At 37.2% G+C, this 26,938-nt stretch overlaps 1 long non-coding RNA gene across 2 annotated transcripts in view; it reads right to left on the bottom strand.

The window, feature by feature from the left end:
- Positions 1 to 8,820: 8,820 nt before the first annotated feature.
- Positions 8,821 to 26,938, bottom strand: part of LOC122242035 — a 35,787-nt gene continuing 17,669 nt past the window's right edge. For both annotated transcript variants that reach the window (XR_006222171.1, XR_006222170.1), the window contains exons 2-3: positions 9,247 to 9,299; positions 8,821 to 8,975 (exon numbers count right to left, since the gene is read on the bottom strand). This is a non-coding gene — a long non-coding RNA (uncharacterized LOC122242035). The remainder of the gene's footprint in view (positions 8,976 to 9,246; positions 9,300 to 26,938) is intronic.

Genomic DNA, 26,938 nt, shown 5'->3' with positions numbered 1-26,938 from the left:
ATAATAACTTAATGTTTTCCTTTCTGAGGTTACTTACATTTTAACAGGGATCAGACCCTTGTATTAACAAGAAGAGACTCTACTTGAATAATTATAGGGATCTACCATAAGGCTGGAAAACGCCCTTATAAACAAATCATATAATGTGTTGCTTATTCTTCTTATTTTAAGGTTTTGGGAGTAAATATTAGTTGCTCCCTATTTATTCATCATTAAACTTCAAATATGCTTGACATACCTCAAGTCCTTCATATGGGTCAAGGTGGCAAACTAGAGAGTTTGCAATCTCAGGTAAAGAAGATTACATATTATTGTAATGCTGGGATGTCTAATACAGTGCCAAACATAGAACAGATACATAATAAATATGTGTTGTTTAACTGGTCAATTAATAGTACTTTTGTCTGTGGTCATCTATCTCTAGATTATTAACTTTCCTTACTTTTGCTGCCAATCCCTTCACTTCTGTTATAGATAACATGCAGGAGATGCCCGTGAACTAAGTTAATGGTTCCTTCATGTACAGGAGAAAGCATGGTCTTACAAAATCAGGAAAATTGTACTGAGGCAAAATGAGGGAAAATGAGAAGTGGTGATAGACAGGAAAAACTTCATTTCCATTACATGAAAAAATATGAACAAGGTAAGGGTCTGTCAACAGTCTAATAAGGAGACTACCATTTAAGTGAGTTATTATTATAAATGTAATAATAGAGTAATGTACATAGTAAGATGAAACAAGAATAGCCTGAGCTGAGCCTGAAGAGGTCAGTTAAATCCTCACACGAGAGACAATGCTTGAGCAGGGTTTTGAAGGATAAATAAGAGTTTGCTAGGTATCTGGGAAGACAGAAGAAACACATTGTGCAAAAGGGTGAAAGAATGTATCAAGTTCAATAAACTGCAAATATTATGATCCTAGAGTACAAAGTGTCAGGCACAGAGTAGCAGAGGATCAGATTAGAGATGTGGCCTGGAATGTCACAGAGATTTTGTTTGCTGTGTTAAGGAGCTGGGGTTCTATTCTCTAGACAAAAGGTTCATCATCCTAGCTGTACATTAGTATTATCTAGGGAGACTTTTTGAAACACAGATGTCAAACCCCCATCTACATGTGTTTGAGGGGGGAACAGAGATGTTAGTTCAACCTTGGATGTGACAAGTTGGGAATATCTGTGGGACATTAAAGGTGGAGATGAAGAGAGCCCATGAGTGGTTGGGTATACGAGTCTAGAACTTGGCAGAAGTCTATGCGCTCTGAATTTCTGTGGGTACAGAGAATGCATGGCATATTAGCTTAAGTATAGGTAATGCTGTACTTGAGCCTCAATATAACAACATATCAGTTCTGTGATCTTGGGAAAGTTACTTCTCTTTGAGCCTCAATTTCCTGATTTGGAAATGAAGATGCTTGGGAACCAAATGATATCATAAGTGAAAGAGTGCTTTGTAAAGTTTTATGTAGCCATATAGTCTTAATATTATCTTTAACAACGTCATATGTATATAATACAGAAGAAAATATCAGACCAGGATCAAGATGGCTGTCTTCAAGTCTCATTTGTCATTCTCTACCCGGGTGATCTTAGGCACCTGACATCACTCCTTACACTTCAACCTTCATAAAGTGAAAGTTGGATAAGATCGGTGGTTTTGAAACTTTGCTCAATGGAGCATTAGCATTTTTCAAAGAGATATATCAGGGGCTCCCAAGAGATGGAAGAGTGGGGCATGAGGAAACTATACAGTCTTAATTTTATCTGGCTTATTATATATTGGACTTTTTGTAAGGTTCTTTAAAAGAAAATATTCTGAAGCTAAAAACAGTACTTCTGAGTTAGATGATACTAAGAAAACTTTCCTTCAGGAACATCTTATGGTTCTACAGTTTCCTAAATGATCAGGCTTCTCCAGATCCTTGCCCTCTCCACAAGGTTGTTTGAAGGAATATTTATGAAAAGCCTCCCAAAGCTATAAGATGATTTTCTAAAGTTGTTTACTGACCATATCCAGAAACCAGGTGATATCACACCCACATCTGTATTCTGCCAAATCACTGAATTTTTTTTTTATGTTTTATATGGAAATATTATATAGATAAGGGATAGCAAATTTTCATCACACATGCCAACTCTAGTGGCTACTTAGACTGTGATGATCTGGTGTCTCTGTCTGCATTTGGGGTCCCTGGGAAAGAATGCTTGATCAACTATTAATTTCTACCATAAGCATAGAAAGAACACAGGCACATGTATTGATATTTTTTCATTCCTCTCAGAAGAAAGTATTAGTTTCTAGTGTGGCTAGTATAGCTTGATTCCCATACATGCTTTCAACTTTTACTTTTACATAAGAGGTTCTATGCCTGTAGAGAATGCTAATATCACAGATAAGCTCTCTCCTATGGCACTAAGGGAATTCTGTCCAAAAAAACAAAAAAAAACAAAAAAAATTGTGTTAAATAAATGTAAGGGAACTTCCTTGACCTGATAAAGGGCAACATCTGGGTGGTGAAATGTTTACCCCTTAAGTCAGGAAGAAGGTAAGGACATCTGATCTCACCACTTGCATTCAACCAATGTGAAAGCAAGACAAAATTTCTGACAAAGGACTTTTATCCAGAATAATGTAAAAAATTCTTACAACTCAGTACCAAGAAAATAAACAGCATAATCAAACAATGGGCAAAAGATCGCGATAGGTATTTTATCAAAGATATAGATGGCAAACAAGCACATGAAAATATGCTCAATATCATTAGTCAGTAGTAAAATACAAATAAAAACTGAAATGACATACCTCTACACATCCAGCAGAATGGCTAAAATAAAAAAGATTGGCCACACAAAATGTTGGTAAAGATGTGGAGCAACTGGAACTTTCATATGCTGCTGTTGGGAACGGTCCAACACCTTGGAAGACAGTTTGGCCATTTCTTAAAAAGTTAAACACATACCTACAAAATGATTCAAATATTTCACCCAGTCCTAGGTATTTACCCAAGAAAAACAAAAGCAAGTCTGACTCGAAGACTTGTCTACAAAGACTTGTATATATGCTCATAGCCACTTTATTTTTAATAGCCAAAAACTGTAAATAACCCTAATGTCTACCATCACCACCTGCACACTAGGTAAATGAATAACAAACTGTGGTACATTCCAGAATGGAATATTTTTCAGCAATAAAAGGGTACAATGTTGATATTTGCAAAGACAGATATAGATCTCAAAATAATTTTTTGAGCGAAAGAAGCCAAACAAAATATAGGCAATGTGTAATTATTCATAAGAATTCTAGGAAATGCAAATTAAACTATAATAATCATTATATATATTATATATCATATATTGCTTAGGACAATAGAGGTGGGGTGCAAGGAAGGGCAGCAAGGGAGGGCAGCAGGAAGATATCACAAAAAGACATGATGAATTTTTAGAGGGTGAAGAATATGTACATTGTTTTAATTGTTGTGAGGGCTTTATTAGTCTCTCTCTCTCTCTCTCTCTCTCTCTCTATATATATATATATATATATATAAATATATATATATATATTAGTCTATATATTTTTTTATATATATATATAGATATATAAACTAATAAACATATAATCTTTAAATATATGCAGTTTATTGTATGTCAATTAGGCCTCAACAAGGTTGTAACAAAAATTAATTACCGGTGACCATACTAGAGGTCAGACCATATAGTTTTCTACTTTTATTTCATTTAAAAGAAGTACATGACTTGCTATGGACTTGAGCAGTTACTAACATTCCTGGGATTCAATTTTCTCAATTTTAAGAAAGAGTTGCCTCCTACTATAACAAAGTCTTTTTCATCATCTCTAATCTATGATATTCAAGCCACATTCTAGAATATGGAGGAAGTCCTAAACTCTGATACTTAAATCTTAATGATAAAAGAAAATTTTCTGGGATAAGGTTAGAGTGGCAGCATTACATATTCAACATGCAATCTATGACTTTGGCTTTTGTGCCACCAGCTGCTATGGATTCTTCTAGTGATTTCTCAGTTTGTGAGGCATCTGTGAAAGATTATGTCTCAACCTAGGCTAATTCAGTCTCAGGATGACAAATCAATTGGTAGGAGGATTTGAAGGAAACTAACGCCCTTGGGTCACTTGAGATTTCCCATAGGCCTCATTCAGTTAGTATAAATTTATAGTGTCCATGAGATTGACATTGATGTAGGCTGAAAAACCTAAATTCTTTAAAATTCTGTTCCAAAAATCCTTCTCAAATGTTTACAGACAATGCTCTCTGGAATGATAAGAATTGAAAGGAATGTGAATAATTTTACCAATGTTAACTTTTTTTCTCCAAATAATAATTTTAAGCCAAACAAATAAATAATGTTACCATTCATTGAATGCTTACTTGGTTCCAGGCACTGTGCTTAATGTTTTGCATATGTTATATTATTTAATTCTCAAAGCTATTCCAAGATTTTTTTTTAAGTTTATTTATTTTGAGACAGAGAAAGAGAGGGAGAGACTCTGTGGGCAAGGTGAGGAGCAGGGGTGGGGGGCAGAGAGGGAGAGAGAATCCCAAACTAGCAGTGTGGATCCAGAGGCAGGGCTGGATCCCATGAACCATGAAATCACAACTTGAGCCTAAATCAAGAATTGGACACTTAAATGACTGAGCTACCCAGGTGTCCCAAGATTATTATTTACTTTTTTACAAAACACAACAACAACAAAAACAAAATCTGAGGCATAACACTACTGAGATACATGCCCGATATCACACAGCTAGTGAAGCACCAGGCATGAACTAGTATTGTCACCATGATATTTCCAAACAATGATTTGAACCTGAATCATGGCTTTTGGATTCTGTTCCATTCCATGTCCCAGTGTCAGCACACACACATGGATGACATAAAAAATATGACATAATCAGATGACAAAGAAAAAATCTGGATTGATAGTACCATTTTCTAGAAAAAAAATTTTTATAAAAGTAATTTTTATAGTTCTGGTATTTATCATTTATACATGTATCCCAAATGTCAACAAAATTAACACTGCTTTTTTATTAAAAAATTTTAACATATATTTATATTTGAAAGAGGGAGACAGAGCAGGAGAGGGGCAGAAAGAGAGGGAGACACAGAATCTCAAGCAGGCCCCAGGTACTGAGCTGTCAGCACAGAGCCCAAAGTGGGGTTCACACTCATGGACTGCGAGATCATGACCTTAGCTGAAGTCAGACACTTAACCAACTGAGCCACCCAGGCACCCCAACACTTTTTTTTTAAGATTAACATAAAATTTATTCAACCCTTCTATCACTTCAGGAAGTAGGAAACCTGCACCCTTTCCCCACTACTCTAACTTCAGAGAGATGTTTATTAGCTGGTGTTTTCATGTACACCAGCAGGTCTCATTTTCTATTCTTGCTGAACTCTGAGTGTTACTGTTATCTCATCCCCAGTGATTATTCTGTGTGCTCTGTCTTATACAAAACAGGAAGGGGCAAAGACTTTTCCTTGATTTCTTCAAAATCATGTCAATTATTTGTGTAGATGACTTCTCTGAAATTTTAAGACAACGGAAGAGGCAGTTACAGCACAAAGTTACATAGAAAACATTTTAAAACTGAATATTAGATAATCCCTTTCTTAAAACTCCTTCAATAGCTCTGCTAGAAGAAATTATGCATCAACTAGCTCTCTTCAGGCTCTAGTCTTCTGCCATATAATTTGAGCACTTCCCCTGTCTGACTAATCCCTCTCTCACTTTTCTTGTCCTCACTGAAACTCCCAAATTTGTGATAACTTTCTTTGCTGAACACTTGACTAATGCTTCCATATATTGTAATCCTCAGTCCTCATCTTCCACACCACAGGCAGTTTCCTTTTCAAAAACATTTGTCTTCCTAAGAGGAATTCAGATGCTATCCACTCATATACACTTTTTAAAAAATCTCATTTCATATTTAATATACTAATACCTTGCTAATTTTGAAGTTACTTGTTTGGTGACCTTAACACAAACCAGAAAGTCAGCATAAATGGCTCCTGGGAAGCCAAAGTCACCCTCTCAGGCAATTTATTCATAAAAATAAAACTGTATGAGAAGTAGCAGTAATTATCAAAATGATAATAAAAACATTCAAAGAGTTTGTCTTAGTTGGAAAAAAAAACCCTCAAAAGGCAAAATTCCTTTAGTAAAAATGTATACTTTCATTAAAAAAAACTGAGCTGTAATAACTGTAAGATTCGCTCCTGGATATGGCATGCTCCCAGATATGATAATACATCAATGGATTAGTTTATCATGTGATGAAAGGTTAGAAAATAGCAGTCATGATAAAAAATATGATGTACATGAAGATAAGCCAAGTCTGCTGCACAGTGTAATAGAAAAAGATAAATAAAAGGAAACTAAGACATTTATGTAGGATAAAAGAAAAAACAAAAAGCATTCCACTATTGGAATATAAGAGCCTTTTTTTTAAATAGTAAGGGGCAGTATGAAGTTTTTAATTCAAGTCTTTGAAATTCACCGCTAGTTTTAAATCCAACATTACTAGCTAGAAATCAGCAACTATATGATGTAAAATTTGTTTAAAAGAATCTTGTTGAAAGATTTATATATTTGACCACACATTTTAATAAGTGTAAAGAAGCATTAATTATTGACTGCCTGCTCTGTACGGCAAATCTTCAAGAAGATACCATTGACCTAGGCCTTAAAGTATGAATAAAGTTTACCAAGTTTAGAGCCATGGGCATTCCAGGAGGAGGAGCACATAAGCAAAGGCACAAATGTGTCAACTTTTATTCCATCAGAAGGACACAAGATCACCATGAATGGGTAGAATATAGCTCCTATAATGAAAAGTCAAGGAGTCACTACTCCAGTGAAACAAGTGATAGAACAATTCATTTAAGTTAGGATAAGTACTTCTTAGGAGTTCTGATAGAGTAGATAAAAGTTCTGAATTTTCTCTTTTTTTTTTTTTTTTTTTGAGGGTGCTAGACAGGCTTGGGAAGAGGATTCAACATTGAGGCAAGTTACTAACAAAGACATATACAAACAAATCTAAACAAATTTACAGGTCAGTCCTGTGATATGACTAATCCTATTGTCTAGTAAAACATCCAGAACACATTTTTCTCTATTTATATTAGTATTTATTATTTCTTTGTTATATGCATATATGTTACCGGTCAAGTAACTCCAAATATCTGGATCATCTAGACTTAGTACACAAGGAAATAAATAATATCCTAGAGTAGACTAGTGCCCATTCCAACAAAGAACGCATTCACCCTATCCCCTAAATCTCAGGCTCCCTTTTTATTCTCCTTCAATTCAAAGACCTTGTTTAGCCAGACGTTGAAGCTAGAAGTCCAGGGAATTTTACTCCTAGCGACTCACCTTAGTGCTCATCCATCCCCCTTATTTTTAAGTAATATGCTAATGTTTCAATATTGATGTTTTCAAAATAATAGTTTTCTACAAATGATGTAGCCACAAGTACACACAATATTAACAATTCATTATGTTTCATTTAGATCTCATGAGTGCATTACATCAAGTCCTAATAAGACAAGAAATATATTCTGAAAAGTACTGGATTCTACCTTTTGATATTTTAAGAGTGCATTCCTTTCTCTCATGAATTCAAATGCTGTACTTTCTGGGCTTAACCTCTATCTCAAGCTGTCAAGATGATAACCATCTGTATGATTGGTAATTGTTCTTTTTTATTATGTTTGACACACTTTTAATTGTTTCTATTGATTTATTCTTTTTAGCAACTGTATGTGGTGATCAGAATATTTAATATGTGACTTTTCTTCTTTGTCTTCAAGGAGATGGTGTAAGTTGTGTTCAAATATGTATTTTAAAAAACCATTATCAAGACAGTATAATGAACTTTTGTACATGAAAAAAGTTTAAAGTTTTAGTAAGTTGGCTCTTGCTCCCATAAAAAACTTTAACAATAAGATTTAAAGCAGATAGTAATCTAAAAAACACACACATAAATAAAAACAACTGAGCAAGCAATAGGGAAAAATAAAAATTTGATGACCAACAAAAGTTTCCATAGTAAGCTCAGAAATTTAGAGACCAGTTTGCTGAATTAAACAAAACTTCAAAGGCAATTATGTTTTCTACTTGGATTGTCCCATCCATCACCTTCCTCTCTTCCCCCTCTTTCTTAGTCACAAAAGGAATAGTAGAGGAAATTCTGCAGAGATTCTTACACATTGTGAAAATTGCCCAATCAGCTTTTTAGAAGCTGTAGAATCCCACTCACCATCAGATTGCAATAGGGTTTGGAAGCAGATTTCTACAAATTTTGTCTAATTGCCAATTATGGCAAAATAAACGGGACAATTTTCTTTCCTTCTCAACTATACATCTAAGTCGTTATACCAGAAAAATGTATCCTATACCAGGTTGTCTTCTAGAACCTTTTGTATTTTCCTGAAACCCAATAATATTCTTTTCTTTCCCACCATCACACCCCACTGCTGTGTGACTGTCTCTTTTAATCCCCCCAATACACTGTGCCAATAGGACTTTTCATGGAGGAAATACATGAGCTACTCTTAAACAACCAACTCTCCTACAGATTGACCCTTCTCCTCCGATTTTGCACCCAGATGCCCAAAGCACCCATCTAAGCAGACATATTCTATATATTCACATGAAAGAGATAAATGAACTCTTTAGAAGGCAATATGAATTTTAAGATTGAAACTGAGAAAGCAAATAAAACTCCTCAATCTTTTTTACAGGACTAAAAAAAATTGTATGTATGCTTACCTGTTGGCAGTCAGCAATGCCTTCTCTCTTTGTGTCAATGAAATTAATCTCAAAGCTTGTGTGAACTGTGTCTGACTCCAGAACACCAACTCCTTCTGCTATTGCTTGACAGCATCACCCTTAAGAGATTCTTTTGGCTTTGTGCTGTGGACATTTATGTCCTGTAAAAATGGTTGAATAGTTTTATTTTGTGAAGTTTGGATAAATCTAATGACATTATGTTCTCATAAACGTTGCATGCATGTGAAACTGAAATTGGACATGATTAAGAGGAGTTCTTTCTGCCCATTTACCCTTTGTATCATATACCAGGTGCAGATATGTCAGGATGAGGGAATCTACATTTTAAGTCATTTTGGATGTTTAAGTAAGCCCTGAGTGAACATGAAGGTTGGATGAGTCAACTAGAATTTCAGAATTGGCCGGACTTACTGTGGAGCTAGGACTTGCAGCTGGCAACTGGGCAGTGATTCAGGAGATAGCTACTGCAAAGAGAAAAAAAAAAGTATGAGACTTACATGCCTATAATCAGCTTCTAACTTCTTTAAAAACAACCTTCATCCCTTGTGGTGGTTTCTTCTCTCACTCAAAGAGTTTCTGGATGTTAATTTTAATCTAATTTCACCAGGACACAAATGTGGGGTGAATAAAGGGCAAATCAGATGAGTAGCAGAGGGATTTTATCTGAACCTCAATCATTCACTGGTGCCTCTGGCTGAAAATACCAGAAAAATGAAAGTGACAGAAATAGCTAAAAGCAAATTTAAGAAGGGATGTTGGACTGCTCAAATCTAAAGAGTTATTAGAGGAAGGAGAAACTCAGAAATCAGTAAATGTAGTCTAAGAAGTTGGTAGAAGAAGAGGGGAGGAGAGGGGAGGGAAACATGGAGAGAGGAGAAGGGGAGAGAAACATGGGGAAAAGGTATGGATTGAATTACTTGATTAGAGTTAGGTTCTCAGTTTAAGCTCAGTTTTGCTGTCATAAAATGACCCCAACATCTCAGTAGCATATAATAACATTTCTTTCTCTTATGCTACATGTCTATCACAGATTAACTGCCAACGGGCAGTTCACTGTCTTCACTTAGGGCTGACTGACAAAGAGGCCTTCATGGAGGTTTCAGAGAGACACAGCATGACAAAATCACAAGATAAAGGCTCAGAAGGACACGTTTCACCTCTGTTCACATTTCATTTGTCAAAGCAAGTCACATGGCCAAACCTGATGTCAATAGGGTGGGAATGTATATTTTGAACAATATATAATTGTCTAACACTATGTAACTAAAAATGTTTTGAACTTCATTAACAAGTAAAGATAAATGTCACTTCCCCCTTCTTGGGTGGTTTTGGTTGGGACATTTTGCAGAATGTCCTACAGTTTAGGTTTTTCTGATGTTTTTCTCACAATGAGACTGGGGTTATGGGTTTTTTGGGAAGGAAGATCACGGAGGAAAAGTGTCATTCTTATCACATGAAGTCTAGGATATATGTTATCAATATGATTCACCATTGTTGGTGTTAACCTTGGGGGGAGTGTTTGTCAGATTTTTCTGCTATAAAGTCCTCTGTTTTTCCTCTTTTCTGCATGCACTCTTTGGATGGAAAAAGAAACCACCAGAAGGGAAACCACTATGCACAGCCCACACTTAAGGAATGGAGGTTTATGTTCCACCTCCTTGAGGGTCTTTCCAACCACTCCACAGGTGAGGATTCTGAGGTTTAAAGAGTTTAAAGAGTTTAAGACCAAGTTGACACAGTTATTAAGTGGTATCAAGATTGAAACCCACATCTTTCTGACTTATAAAACTATTCTTTTTTCAGTACTACACAAAAAGAAGCATAAGAATAGGGAAATGGTTAGGAAAATAGAAGGGATATATCTATGAGTTGTTTCAGTGAAGCATGCTGGAAGGCATGGTGCCTTGATACTAGAGACATTCAGATAACAATTCCTTAACTTGCTACCCACTAGCACTGGGACTAGAGAATTATGTTCCTTGATGTTTATAACACTATCCTACTATTATGCTGACATGGCCTACTAATAATCTGTCTTTCTATAAGTACATCCTGACTCCGTTCCAATCACTAGGCCACTTTTTGAATGGGAAAGCAAGTCCTTGGAGCATTGTATGTGTGTTGGGGGTTGGGGAGAAATAAAAGTGATTTTATCTTTACTTTTTATGGCCAGGGCCAGAAGATACCTTCTAAGCTATCTAAGTTCTAAATAGTTTTTTTTTCTCTCTTTCTTTTAACAGAGTTACAATGCTAGAGCTTCTTAATAAAAAGAAGGCATGTTTCTGTCACAGAAATAGTTTTTGGACAAATGAAAAACTGAGGCTGAGAAGCAAAGCAATAGGACATCAGGAGTGTGAGTGTGTTAAAAGTCTTGTGAGGGTTTTTTTTCCCTTTTTACCATAGAGATATAATTTAATGTTGACATTTTAATTTATGTGTCAGGTTCCATACTCAGTTTCTTTTGAAGTATTATCGACAATGCAGTTCCAAGACAGAAACAATCATGCAATAGTACTGAATTGTGTTTTCTTAACTAGGATCAAATCCCTCTTCTTACAAAAAAAAAAAAAAAAACAAAAAACAAAAAACAAAAACTAAGTTACAGAGAATGTATAAAGATAAAACAGAGTTTGGGGACATTCTACACATTTTATATGATGAAAGTCTTTTCTTACCAATTTTTGTAAATAGAATAGAGAGTAGTACTTGGTGTTTGAGTCACATGTGTGTATCATATACTAAATTGTAATCACATGATACCTTTGTACATGATTAGTTGAAATATTCTAATGTGTAGTAATTTCTAGGTAGACTCAGCTCCTGGCTGACAAGAAGGAAGTCAAGTAATTTATCCCTATTTCTTTTCTTTTTAATGTTTATTTATTTTTGAGAGAGAGAAAGAGAGAGATACAGAGTACAAGCGGGGGAGGAGCAGAGAGAGAGAGAGAGAGAGAGAGAGAGAGAGAGAGAGAGAGAGAGAGAATCTGAAGCAGGCTCCAGGATCTGAGCCATAAGCACAGAGACTGATGTGGGGCTCAAACTCACGAACCGTGAGACCATGACCTGAGCTAAAGTCTAATACTTAACCAACTGAGCCACCCAGGTGTCACTACCTCTATTTCTTATACTATAGAGACATTTATACTTTCATAAATAATTTTTGTCTTCAATTCCCAAGATTATCTGAACTTTCTGAGATTGTTATGTAAATCCTATATGAGAATTGAGCTTTTAGGGCAGGGACTGTTTTATTTATTACTGTGTCGCAGCACTTGGTACATTCTAGAACACTGTATATACTTAATAAATGTTTGTTAAATGAATATTGAATAAATGTTTTCAAGAGTAAAGCACTGTGTAAGTTTAAGATAGTCACAAAATACATAACTACATGTAAAATAAAAGGCTGTGTCTAACGTGTAAGATCATTAATTTCCCTCAGATCAGAATAAAGCTTATTTTTATGAGATTGAAGGGGTGCAGGGTGAGATGCCCCAAAATATGCCACTTTGGCATAAAGACTACTTCAAGTTAAAAGTCATAAATACTCAGCAGATGCAGGAAAAGCTCTCTGCCTCCCCCACAAATGCCTAAATTTACACTGGAAAGCAGAGCCTGCAACAGGAAGAGAGCTGGTAACAGAGACTCCCCCTTACTTAAGGAACCTATCTGCATAATAGGGCAACCTGTTCTTCTAAACATCTCCTTGCACCTTCTTGCTAATGAGCTTTTTCCCCTTTGTGCCCTCAGACCGTCCCCTCTCCTTAGCTCAGATAAGTTTCCTGTTGCCTCATTGTCTTTGGAATATCTTGTCTGTGTGGATTCCCCATACACATGCTATTAAATTGGGGTTTCTACTATCAGTCTGTCTCAATTCCACTTTCTCAGGCAGGATTGGTGGATTGGCCCTACTTGGCAAGGAGTTCATTCTTGTTCAGTTAGACAGAAGTTGGGACCATGAGGTCATACTGCTATCCCTTGCAGGCTATGAGATGAGGGTGCCATGAAGTAATGGGTACCTGAGATACTGTAATTTATAAGAAAAGTATATATTTGGTCATTCAGATGACCAAAATATATTTTTCATATGTATTTGGTCTTTCTCCATGGTTCCTGACTTATGGCTCCCCAAACTCTTAGAATTTCCTAAGTGTTGAGTGTCATAAAGGTATCTTGTGTCATGTTTATAGGGTGACCTTGGGAAAGCACTTAAGGATAGAGGCTTGTTGCCAGTGAAACCAACCAAGTGATTAGAGAGCTGGAACTTCCGGTCCCAACCCCAGACCTTCTAGGAGAAGGGACAAGCTGGAGATTGAGTTGTCAATGGCCACTGATGTTATCAATCATGGCTATATAATGAAGCCTCCAAAAAACTCAGAAAGCTTCTGGGTTGGTGAACACGTGGAGATTTGGGGAGAATGCTGCACCTGGAGAGGGCATGGATTCTCTATGCTGTTCCCATGTACGATACCTTGCCCTATGCATCTCTTTCATCTGGCTGTTCCTGAGTTATATACTTTTATAATACATTGGTGATCTAGTAAGTAAAATATTTCTGAGTTCTGTGAGCCACTCTAGCAAATTAATCAAACCTGAGGAGAGGGTAGTGAGAACCTCTGATTTATAGCCAGTCAGTCAGAAGTACAGTAACAATCTGGGCTGGTGACTGGCTTCCTGAAAAGGGGAGAGAGGGCAGTTTTGTAGGACGGAATACTTAAACTGTGGAATCTGATGGTACCTCTGGGTAGATGGTGTCAGAATTGAGTGTAATGGAGTTAAGTTCATGGATACCTTGCAGTGTCTGAGTATTGCCTGTTGAAGGTGTAGGGAACTCCCTTCTCCAAACACTAGACATTTGGATCCCAGAACACCAAAAGAGTACTTCTAGGACATATGAGGTACTGTTCACAATATAATACTAAGAAAAAAAGAGAATTTAAAATGGTACATATGGGACATTACAAATTTAGTATATATATGTATACATATATATGCTAAATACTAAATACTAATATATACACACGCATGAAGTTTGTTGAAAAGTTAAATGAGAAAATGCCGGTAAAGTATGTAGCATAATTTGTGACACACAATAAACTTAATAAATGTTTTGTTATCATATTTAAATACCCAGAAAGAGTGTTAGAGGGAAATTCACCAAGATAGTAATTGTGATTTTTTTCTCAGGAGGTGTAGGTATGGATGAGTTTTATTTTCTTATTTACCCTTCTTACCAGTTTTTTTTAAACAATGAACATGTATTTCTTATATAATCAGAAAACAATGTTATAAACCTACTGATATAAAAAAAGAAATGAATAAAGTATAGCAGTTGTCTTTAATTTTATCTTCCAAATACTGGATCATTTTCTTATTTTACGGTTTGAAAAAGTTTTCTAAAATAACTCTTAGAAAAGCTTTGCTAAAATCTTTATGCTAAAATTAGATATTTTAAAATATGACAGAATTAATACATTAATACATATAATGAATCATTATCTTTTTTTCTGTTACTCTCACACTCACTATTGTCCTGAATATTATTTTCTTTTTCCAAGACAACCTACCTTGTTTATCTGACTCCAGAGTATAATTGCAAACTCAGATTCTAAGTTAGAAAGGTAGATTAAATGTCATCCATATCAAAATCAGAAATTTTCCAACAAAAAAGTGCAGGCTAAGAAATTTTCCCTTTTGTTGGTAATAAAACTAATAATAAGCAATGGTATCAGATATAAGACCATAGTTTCAGATTTTAGCTTGATACCCTTTCTGTTGCAAACCTCTCCTACTTCCCTGTGTTTTGTTCATCATAAATTTCTAGGTCATTGCCTACTTTGCCAAATTAGATTACTTTTTGAAATTTCTTTTAAAGCATAGGTGATCTCTGTGGCACCAGCGGATTATACAGTTTGATTCTCAGTTTCAAGACTCATTACCGAGCTGGTAACCACAGCATTTTACGTGAGAAAAGGAAATGTCAGCCTATACCATTCAAGTTATACCTACTTACACAAATGTGTTCCTTTTGGGGAAAACAAAACACAATAACAACAAAAATTCCCACAATGCAGCAAATTGCTTTGCTTTCATAAAATTGACACTGTGACTCATAACTCATGTTTCCTCTTGTGCTGGGCCTTCCAGAAAGCTCAGAACTAAATATGAGTTATCAAATCCCTTGTGAGGTACTTTTGGCATTGGTGTTTTTGTAATAACATGGCCTCCCAGCTTCATGCTTTTTTTCCCACCTTCATTTTCCCTTTTCCTTGACCATATCATTTTACTGATATTGTTTCATAAAAAAATTCAAGTATTTTTTTTGGAATAAGGCATTATATAAATAAACAAGTGAAACAATTTTCATATGCTCTTTTCAATGTACCTGCTGGTATAGATATATACATTTAATAAGTCTTATTACACTTTATGAGTAACAAGTGTATTTTCATGCCTACTCAATGTTCACTGTAGAACAGCTCTATATTACTTATGTGAGGTTATGAAATAAAATGAATAATTTTAAGACTTAAAGTTCTTTAGCTGTATAAATTAGCATTGCTGTTGAATCTCCATTCAATTCAATTTTATCCATGTGGCATATCTCTTTCTACAGTTTTTGAAAGATATTTATAATTCAAGGTAGAATATACATGAAGTTATACAAATAAAATAAAGAAGCCTAATAGATATACATACATACACCCTCAAAGATGATTTCAACTTCTCTAGAACAGGAATTATACAATTATATTTATGCAGGTATCTCACATAAAAATTAACAGGGTATCCAGAAAAACTTTTGGTTGGTAGTGGATGCTCAGATTATATCACCTACTGAGCTTTTTTTTTTTTACCCACATGTTCTCCTAATAGAGATTCATTAACAATTGCCATGTTTATTTATGTCAGTAAATCATAGTAGATAAGGTATGTTACATGTCATTTTATTCTAATTATAATTATCTGTATTGTGATATTAAGATATGAGAAAATTATAGCTTTAATTCCAGGTAATGTGTAATTTTATAGCTGTTAGTCTTAAGAAAAGTGATTTTTAAAAAAGATTTATTTATCTTGAGAGAGAGAGGAGTGAAAGCAGGGGAGGGGCAGAGGCACAGAGAGAGAGAGAGAGAGAGAGAGCGAGGGAGAATCCCAAGCAGGCTCCACACTGTCAGAGCAGAGCCCAACCCAGGGCTTGATCACGCAAACCACGAGATCATGACCTGAGCCAAAATCAAGTCAGACGCTTACCTGACTGAGCCACCCAGGTGCCCTGAAAACTAATTGTTTTATACATGTAAATCCACCATTAGCATGTTTGTATGGTACAACATAACAAAAAATGTGCCTATGTAATCTGTAGGATATATGACCTCATCCTGTTCTATTCCTTATTAATACTAAACACAGATAACTAAGGAAATAGAGGCTTACATATCCACCTATTATATATAAAATATTCTATAGTTTCACCATGCTAAAAGTATTTTCACATACATTATTTTGTTGAATCCTCAAAACAGTCCTATAGAGCTATATAAGCAAAATAGTATAGACCTAACTTCAAATGTATGCCAGAGAGATCATGTGACTGATGGCCACATAGTAAAGTGACAATGCTAGGACTGGAAAGCAACTCTCTTCACTCTCAGTCCAGGATGTTTCTTTGAAAACCACTGCAACTTCTAAGCTTCTAAAAATCAATACCACCTTCTCCTCAGAATAATACAGAGCTTCTTATGAAGCTGACCTTATCCTGCTCTATTCTTTATTAATACTAAACACATATAACTAAGGAAATAGAGACAGGTTTATATATCCACCTATTACTAGAATGTTCCCACACTGCATTTATATTGAGAGAAGACTAGCAACTTTTTAAAATGTTAAGGTTTGGACTTTCTTGGAGTCTTTTCAGACTTGTATATTTAAAACTTGCACAGATATTTTCAGTTTGCATACAGGGAAACTTCAGAAATTTTCCTTTACACATCTAAACACCATCTAATGCAGTAAGTATAGTTTTGTACGTGAGTTCAAAGAACACAATTATTTTGAAATAAGGTATATTTAAAGCTAAATAAAAAATATAAAGTGTATTTTTCACAAAGAAAAAAACTATAATGTTAATAGGTATTTGAGATTATTTAAATGCCTTTTCATTCTTTCGAATTTTCCAAGTCTAGCATCTCAAATTTACATGTAATCAGAACTCTTGAATTTCTTCCCTGTCTACCACACAAATGAGATATGTGCAGCCTCCCAGGCTTCTACAAATTATTAATTGCTTCTTTATTCTCCTTTTGCTCAGGCCAAAAATCTAAGTCTAATTTCTTGACTCCTCTCCTCAGAGGAGCATACATTAGAGAAAATATATTCTGAATTTGACCACTTCTGATAACCTCTCCTGCCATCCTTAAAATCTTGCCTAAAATCTTACTTGAATAGCCACCTACTTGGCTTCCCTATTTCCACTCTTGCCTACCCCAACTTCCCCCACCTCCCAGCCAATTCAGCAGCCAGAATAGTTCTATTAATACATAATTCAGACCATATCATTCTGTTATTCTTCTCCAGTGGCTTCCTTAAGTTTTTCCCTAGGGCTGTATGAGATCTGTCCCTGGCCCACATCTCCCTCTTTCCACCACTACCCTCTTGTACCCACAGGTCACAGTGGCCTCCCTTTTCAACATTTATTAGCCTTTATTCCTGGCACCTACTTCCCCTGGCCTTTACAGAGTCTACTTCCTCAATTCATTCCTCTATGTGCTCAATTTAGACAGGTCCTCCTGACTCTACCCAAGATATTACTTCTTCATCTTTCTGTTCTTGTCTATTTCCTCACCCTGCTTTGTTTTTCTTCATTGCACTATCACTATCTCACTTCTATTGAATGTACATTAATTTATAATCTGCTGTCCCCTCTAGGATGTTAGCGCCACTGAAGACAGCGACAACATCAACCAGTGCTCCATCCCTAATGCTTACTGCAGTTCCTGCTCAATAAATATTTTCTTTCAAGTTATAAAGTAGTACTTTATAATTAGAAATAAAACGCATACATACTTTTGCTAAGCATGAACCCAAACTCCAATTATAGACTGAGAACATTCTGCAAAGTGCAGCTTTGACAAAGGAAAAGAATGAGCTGTCAGGAGAATTGAGAGGTTAAATGAAGAAAGTGGAAGCTGAGCTGAGCCTGACCTGAAACAAGGCATTATAGAGGCTAAGCAGAAGAGAAATGATGGAAAAAGGAAAATAAGACTGCAATTAAAAATAGAAAGGTCACTGAGGCCAATTTCTGTGTTACGAGTGACTGAGTTCCAGAGAGAAACAAATTCTATAACTGGCTGTGGAGAGGGGTTTGACACAGGGCACAGGCTGCCAAGGTTATTACTCTGTAACAGAGCTCTGTGGACCCTTTAATGATGATGGCAGGCACTCTGTTGAAAGGTTAGCTGCAGAGGACATCTGAGATGGAAAGTGAACAGCAAAGTGCATGACATGATATAGCTTAAATCTAGTAACTGCACAAGGAGAAGACCGAAATGTTCAATGCATAGAGACTGTAAACAGAACAGGCACATGAGATAGGGCCCCAACTGTTTTCAATGATCAGGTTTACTGGAATCTAAAATGAGATTAAATCTAAAATATCCACAAAAAGGGGTGCCTGGGTGGCTCAGTCGGTTAAGCATCCAACTTTGGCTCAGGTCATGATCTCGCGGTTCATGAACTGGAGACCTGCATCAGGCTCTGTGCTGACAGCTCAGAGCTGGAGCCTGCTTCAATTCTGTCTCCCTCTCTCTGCCCCTCCCCCCGCTCACATTCTCTCTCTCTCTCTCTCTCTCTCTCTCTTAAAAATGAATAAACATTAAAAAAATTTTAAATAAAGTATCTACAAAAAGAAAATATTCAAAGAGAAATTGTACTGGAAAGGAAGGAAGTTAAGAGGAAAGATGGTTCACATGCATATGCCTATTGGGTTGACCATCCCTGGACAAATGGTGCTGTGAGGAGAAAACAAGAAGAAATCTGAAAATGGAATCAGAAATATTGCATACACACACACACACACACACACACACACACACACACACACACATGTGCATGCACACATACTCACATATATGGCATGATACAGATGAACATGACTATGTGGAACCAATTTAAGATCTCTTGATAACCATTTGGCAGAACCTTGAATTCAAAGCCAGAATTCCTGGGGTCTAAAACAGGTCAGATCACAAAGTAGTTGAGAGATCTTATGTGAGTCATTTCACTACTCTGAATTTAACTTTTCTCATGGGTAAAATAATTTAACTACATGATTCATAAAGTCCATTGCATTTCCAACAATCCCTGCGATTATAACCATTGGCATTGATTTGAGTTAGGTGAAGTAAATCACAACTCTAACACAGCTCCTAAGGATTAACTCTTTCTCTTATCTTGGTTGTAGTTAATCAAATATCATTCACTCATCATCCACCTATCCTCCATTCAGCAAACATTTTTGAGTAACTTCTATATGCAAAGTACCACTCTAGGAGTTTCAAAAAGGTCCTTGCCCTTAAAGAACTTAATGTAATAATCCTTTACCAGGATTTACACTGTAGTTTTTAAAAGTTAATTTGTTTTCAGAACTTAGGTAAGACTCATTTGGCTAACTGATAGCTTGGCTCATTTGCCAACATGCAGATTTATATATATAGGTGTTTGCATCTGTGTTATCTCATGAATCATATTTGGATTTTATCTGCAAAGTTTGTTTGTGTGTATATATACATATAAACATGCTAATGTAGGGCTTGAACTCAGAAGATCATGACCTGAGCTGAAGTTGGACACTTAACCGACTGAGCCACCCAGGCATGCCCCAATAATCAGAGTATTTATAACTCAGTCTTACTGACTGATACACAGGACTCCAGCACCCAGTGGGTTCCACACTTGGGCATGGACAAAAGGATAGTATTGCTTGTGCAAGAAACTGCAAGAAGCCTCTGTGTCATCAATGAGTTGAGCCTGTTGGGTGGCTTGTGGAGAGCAGAACATCCTCCCAGAGTTAACTTGTGCATTAGCTTCTCTTAAGAGTCTGTTCACTAGAGAATGAATTTATTCCTCATTCCTTGCTCATCTTGATGATGGCCTCTACTACTTGGGGCTTTTTTAACAGTCCTCTCTGAAAAGTTGTCTTCTCATTATTCTGATTTACCACATATCCCTAGGATTCACTTAATTTTACCACAACTTTGTTTCACTTTGAAGTTTTTATTATCAGAAAAATAACTGAATCCTAAATATCCAAACAAGACTATTTTGGTTTTGGAATTTATGCCTCCTTTTTTAAGGAATGAAGAAAGACACCCCAGAGCGCCTGTGTTCTTCAACACAAAACCATCTACTGAATAAAAAAATCTCATACTTATTTAAGAGCCAGACAGTCATTTCCTCCTGCCCTGTTCTACCTAGTATCCAGACATGTGTGGTTGGGTTTTTTTTAAAGTTTATTTTTGTTTATTTTGAGAGAGAGATAGAGAGTAAGCAGGGGAGGGGCAGAGAAAAAGGGGAGACAGAGTCCCAAGCAGGCTCCTTGCTGTCAGCACAGAGCCCGACACAGGACTCAAACTCATGAACCATGAGATCATGACCTGAGTCGCAGTCAAGAGTCAGACACCTAATCATCTGAGCCATCCAGGCTCCCCTAGAGATGTGCGGTTTTAAAGAGAAATCTAAAATTTCAAACAAAAAAAAATCATTATTATTTGCTTACTTGAAAAACAAAAATAAATATACAAACACAAGATAATAGACAAATTACTATTCCAATATAAATTATATTTTTCTTATCATTTTGGGAGAGGTGCTTAAAATACCACTCTCCAATGGCAGACATGGAAATGTACTGCTCAGCTCTGCCTTCAAAGAAGGACTTGCTATAAATGTAGGGAATGCGGTCAGCTATCAGCCCCCAACCACTGGGTCTGGGTTGTACTACCAGGTGGCTGTGGAAAAGAGCAGATTTGGAAGCTAAAGACGAGGGGATTCTGGAAAGTTGAGTGGAGGAGTGAGACAAGAAGTACCAGCTGTTACCCTTAGACCAACTTTACCTGTGGCAGCTATAGTTTATCCCACTAACCTCTATTTTCTAAGTCCCTCTTAGGAAAAGAGGTCCACCAGAATACTGGAGGATATACTACCAAAGCAAGTGGAGAAGGAGTACACAAACAGACTGTGACAGACACAGAAATGTGCTGCTTATTCTTTCTCAAGGAATATGTTTCTGTCCGCTGTAAGGAAGCAGATGATAGCAGACAGCCCCTATTCACTGGCTTCTTCAGTTTGCCTCAACTGCAGAGAGCCAGGGCCTCATTTTTTGAGTGGTTGGCATCCAGTGACTGAGCAAGATGAAGGCATGGGGCCCTGTCCATTGCAGCCCATTACAATTTCTTCTCATGGCATGATCTGAAATCTCCCCTTGCCCAGTCTTGCTTCCTCACCCTTTCCCTTTCTTGTGTAGACATTTTGCTTATTGAACTCCCATCTCAGGACCCGCTTTTTCAGGGAACACAACCTGTGGCACTCACCCCCCTCTCTCACTCACATGTAACAGTGTCTCTTACTTTGCTCCCTCACCTCTTATGCTAAAGGGACAAGGAATGTTCAGGGTAGCCAACAGCACAGAGATCTGATGGTCAGAGTCTGGCAGAGTGGGAAAGGGCAAAGGGCAGGAATAAAATTATTTCTGTACTTTCTTACTTTTCATCTAAGTCACTAGATACAGATACCATCATTAATGGCATGGGAAGCTTTTTGTCTGATGCATATACCTTGCTGCTTAGGATAATAGCCAAATCTTTAAGAAATGGATCCATTTTCAAATGTTCTAAGGGTATTGATTGGTTAAAAAAAATTTTCAGTGACTCCTTTAGCAAATAAAATAGTGGCCTTTTAATCTATCTGTTTACAAATACAGAATTTCATGTCAGAATTATATAAATTATATTTTTTAAAAAACTAAAATAAAGCAACTATTCTAATTAATGCTGTCTCAAGGCTTGGGAGGAGAGGGGGGTGGTAAGAAAACTACTCTTACCATTAGCCAAAGATGTATGTTTGAAAATATTTGAACTTCTACTTAATGTCTTCACATTGAAGATAACATTCCTTCCTCTTCTCCAACCTCTTAACCAGCTCCCACTCCCATACCTGTTCCTGGTGTTTACTCTTTAATGGAACTTAGCTCTGCCCCCGTGGCCTGATGCACAGAATTCTGGAGAGTGGCTGACAGTGCCAGCTTGGCCGCAGGACCAGGACTAGCAGGAAGGGAACCAGGCCAGTTGGTTCAGGCACTTCTGTAGTAGTATAGCTGAGAACCACACAGATGGAGCGCAGCTTCTTACCACCCTGGGCTTTTTCACTTTTCCACAAAAATTCCAAGTGAGGGCTGAATAGGTTGATCTTCTCTCCATGTTTGTTTCTTCATCTGTATATTGACGACCTTCATGGGCACAGGCTTGCTGTGAAGCTTAACTGAGTTGGCAGGCCCACCACAATGCCTGGTATGCCAAAGCTGCTCAAAAAGTGGGTGTGTTTGTTCATTTATTCCTGACCTTCTAGCAGGAATGTATAAAGATATGATGGATGCTCATATCTGAGCCCATGTACCAGTCACACCTAGCAGGGTAAAAGGAAAGGGAATCAATCCTTGAGGCGATCTCCTTATGGACAGGCCATAAGTTATTTTGCCTTCACTGCTTTGGTTTAAAACTGCCCCCCTCACCCCATTCCTCCGGATTCCAAGCTCTCCATTATAGTAATTCCTAGGGGTTCCCAGTTCTAAGAGGATGGTAAAAAATGCCCAAGTGGCTCACCCTGTCTTAAAAAGAAAACCACAAAAACAAAAATCCTTTATAGCCTCTGAGAGTTTAGATGGCACTTACTATATAACCAGATACATAAAGTGTTACCAGTTTGCAAAATCCAGTAATTATTTTTTATTTGCCATTTATTAATTATTCACTATATGCCAGACACTGGTATTTTATTTACATTCTTTCAGTTCATCTGCCGTATAACCCTGTGAAATAGAGAATGGATACTAGGGAAGTAACGTAGCTAGCATGAGGTCACACAACCAGTCTGCAGTCAATTTTCCATAAAGCTAATGCAGCTTAGGCTGCTCTGTTGTTTGTTGCTCTCATCCTCTCTTGCTACCTTCCTTTGTTATTTGGTTTTTGTAGTGATTTGCTTTGGTTCTTTTCTCTTAGTTTTTGTGTATCTATTATAGGTTTTTCTTTGTGGTTAATTCAAGGCTTTCATAAAAGATTTTATACTAGTTATAACTTCCTATTTTAAGTTGATCTCAAGTTAACTTCAGTTGTACTGAAGATATTCACAGTGGTGGTGAGGGTTGCTGGTGGTGAGGGCCTCCTTGTCTCTCTCCCCCGCTGGTGAGGCAGTCATGGCTGAGGGGAAGCCTCCTGGTGTCAGGGCCAGGAACACAAATGCATGCTCAGCAGCAGTGCCAGTGTCTGGGGCATGGGCACCCACACTGTGGCACCAGGACTTGCAGGGAGTAGGGTAAGAAAGGGAAAGGCATGGCACCTCTGGCCCTGGGGGATGAAGGAACAGCTCCTGCTTAGAGAGCATGCAGTGGCTTAAACTGTAGGCAGCTCTGTCAGCTTCCTTGGTGGTGCAAGTTGCAGGTGCCCATGGCGGTGGCAAGAGCTTCTGGGATCCTCAGTGACGAAGGCTGTCGAAGTTCTTCTGGTCTCCTTTTCCCCCATGGGAGGTGTTTGTGACAAGGGGATCCCTTTTGGCCCCAAATTGTGCCAGCCTGTGGAATGGAGGATCCAGGTGAAATGCTTCCTATACTTTTCTATGCAGCCATTTTCGTTTTTTTTGTGCTCCACTGGGTTGCCACAGGTTCTTAAGTGTACTCCAGAACTCTCCGGAGCTATTCTCATCAGTAAGTAGTTGTAAAATTGTGGGGTTTTTGGTGGGGGCACAAGGGCTAGGTTCTCCTAGTCTGCCATCTTTCCAGTGTCACTCCATTATTTTTCTTAAAGTGAGTGTCTAAAATTGGATCAATTTCTATAGCCAGTAAGCGGCAAAGTCAGATTCAAATCCAAGGTCTGTGATTTCAAAGCTACTCTTTCCTGGTTTCTTTTCTTCTCATTTGTTTATAGCTTAGCTCTGTTCCTTCCCTATAATCTCTTCCATGAGCCTCTGCTCTCTCTTTCCATTGAAACCCCTCCCCCATTGCCAGAAAACATTACTGAGTCACTCTTTTTACCTTCTCACCAAAAATGAGATGGTGATTTTTTGCTAACAATTCCTTTTCCCTGATAATTCTCTCCTCTTGGAAGCAAGCCCTTCTGCTACTGTCAAAATTCGCAGAACAAGAATAGTAAGCTCCTTGCTTGCTCCCTACTACTGTCCCCACACAGTTAACCTCCAGAATAACCCCCTAACTTCTTCAAATAGCACTTGTCTCCAGTGTACTCTGCAGCTACATTCCTTAGTAATTTTAACCTCTTCCCCCATTGGCCTCCCGGTTCCATGACCTTCTCAATACATATGGCCTTCATCTCTGCTCCATTTGAGCCACCCACAGGCATAACCACATCCTGAAACTTGGCATCCTTCAGAATAACTCCATATCCCAGATCTATGAAACGAACAGTTCCCTCCTCCCACCCTACACTCTTTTTTCATTCTTCAATTATCCTAAAGCTGCTAATTACCTTCCTAGACAAAGGCAATAAGCTGGTTCATTTTGTTCTACAGATTTGCTGCCTCAAATCTATTAAATCTTAAATCTATTTGGCATTTTAAAAAATCATCTACATTTATCTACCTATGACATTAAAAAAAAAACTTTTTCTAGTTTTTTTTTTTTTGTCCCTCCTCAAAGACTACTGAGGGTGCCTGGGTGGCTCAATCGCTCAGACACGCTCAAGAAGAGTGTCTGTCTCTTGATTTCTGCTCTGGTCATGATTTCATGGTTTGTGAGTTTGAGCCCCACATTGGGCTCTGTACTGACAGCACAGAGCCAGCTTGGGATTTTCTGTCTCCCTGTTTCTCTCTCAAAAATAAATAAGCATTAAGATTAGCCTACTGGTATTAGCTTTCTAAATAAAACCTTAATACCTACTTTACAAGAAAGATTGAAAGCAACTGGCTATATGATCTCTCTCCTTCTCAACAGTTTTGCTTCACAAGCTCTTATTTGTCCCATCCATCTCAGGACAAGAGATTATTTTTCAAGGGATCCCTTCAGGTGTGGCCCCCATCCCTTCTTGTGTTATCCCACTCTCACACCTTGCTCCATATATTATTTTTGTATTTTCTATTGCTCTTCTCCCTGAATTAGTCTCCTATGTCTAGATTATGCTCTCTGTCATTCACTTGAAATAACTTTTAGTGGCATCCTCTAGGAATGAAGTGTAACCTGACTTCAAAGCTGGCAATCTTTCCAATCCTAATTAAAGATCAAGGAGGGTTCAAAGATGTTAGGGAAGACTTCAATAAGGCTCCAGAGACCTACCCAATCTTTAACGTAACCTACATTATGATAAATAATAAAAGTTTATCCAAAGTTGGGATGGATTTTAGGACATATAGCTGGGTAATCAGGAAAGAGTGCTAAAGATGCTGCAGAATTTCCTAGCTGAGCAAGATTACTGGTGACTTCCCTGGACCTCGGCCAAGGTACAGAAATCCCTTTGGGGAAGAAAGCAGGTGTAGGAACAGGAGCAGTACTATGCACAGGTGTCTCAGTCTTAGAAGAACAGTTATGCCTCCGTATATCATTTTCAAAATATGAATAACTAGAAGGACATTTGAAGTTCATCTAATCCAGAGGTGAGTATTAACCTGTGGGCTATATTCTGCCCAGAGCTGATAAGCCTTCTTTGGCCTACACTGTGTTTCTCATAATAATTATACCAATACATTAAAATATGAAAAATTCACATACATGTCATGTTTTTGTTTTTAGGAAATATTGGGATATTTGACAGCCCAAGACTGAAATTTCAGCATGGCAACCATTGGTTGGATCTGAGTAATGACTGCCTCATTAGATGGGATATGTGCCCTTCTATTCACCACCACCCCTACCATTCATTCAGGAGGCAGCAACATCTGAATTTCCAACTTCTGACTAAGTCCAGTGTCTTAATATTACAAACGATGAAGTTGGAACCCAAGGAGTTTTTGTAGTGACTCCAAAGTCACATTAAGCTAGTTAGAGGTAGTGTTGCACCTGCTTCCCAGTGCTGTGTTCACATTCTACATTGCTTCAGAAAGCTTTTGTAGCCTAACATTTTTGACATACAGAGCAACAGACCTAATCCTATTGTAGGTACAAAATTCAGGTAACACTTTTTGCTGTTATTAGCCTTCAAACCATCCTTTTGGAATAATGCAATTCACTCAGGAAGTCTTGTCATTGGGCAGATCAATAGCTCTGACCTACTTGATTATGTAACTTGCAATTGTGTTTCCATTATAAAACTCATTACCTAGTACAGCAAAAAAAAGTCCTCACTTATCTTTTTTAGAATCTTTTTTCAAACTACATATGCTAAAGGTTAGGGTTCCTTACCAGCTTTATAGAAAATTTTTGGCTTTTGATCAGGCAAGGAAAAAGCATGAGGCCATAACTCTAACTCTGATTCTACAATTCATTTTCATATTAAATACCTAAATTCATATTTAGACAGATTTATGTAAGCCATCCTGGTAATTCTTTATTTTTTTAGCATATTTATGCATTTTATTTGTTGCTGCTATGAGATGTAAAAAGAAGGGAGATTCTTCCATTCCAAATCATGGCACAGCGTTCAGCCTTACTTTCTCCTCCCTATTCCTCCCCTCCCTTCCTTTCCATTCCCTTCCATGCATTTCTCTTCCTCTCCTTTCTCTCCCTTTCCTTCTTTTCTTCTTTTTTTAAATCCTCTTCCCTCCTCTTTCCTCTTCAATCATTTATTGGTTGCACACTATGTACTAGTTATTATGCAAGAAAATCTAAGGTGAAAGGAGATTGATAAATATCAAGGTCAAATGAATGAATGCACAGATAGTGTAA

The sequence above is a fragment of the Panthera tigris genome, chromosome C2, assembly GCF_018350195.1.
Source record: "Panthera tigris isolate Pti1 chromosome C2, P.tigris_Pti1_mat1.1, whole genome shotgun sequence".
In the NCBI taxonomy this organism is placed as follows: domain Eukaryota; kingdom Metazoa; phylum Chordata; class Mammalia; order Carnivora; family Felidae; genus Panthera; species Panthera tigris.
The sequence above is the reverse complement of the archived record's forward strand: the minus strand, read 5'-3'. Positions and strand labels throughout refer to the sequence as shown.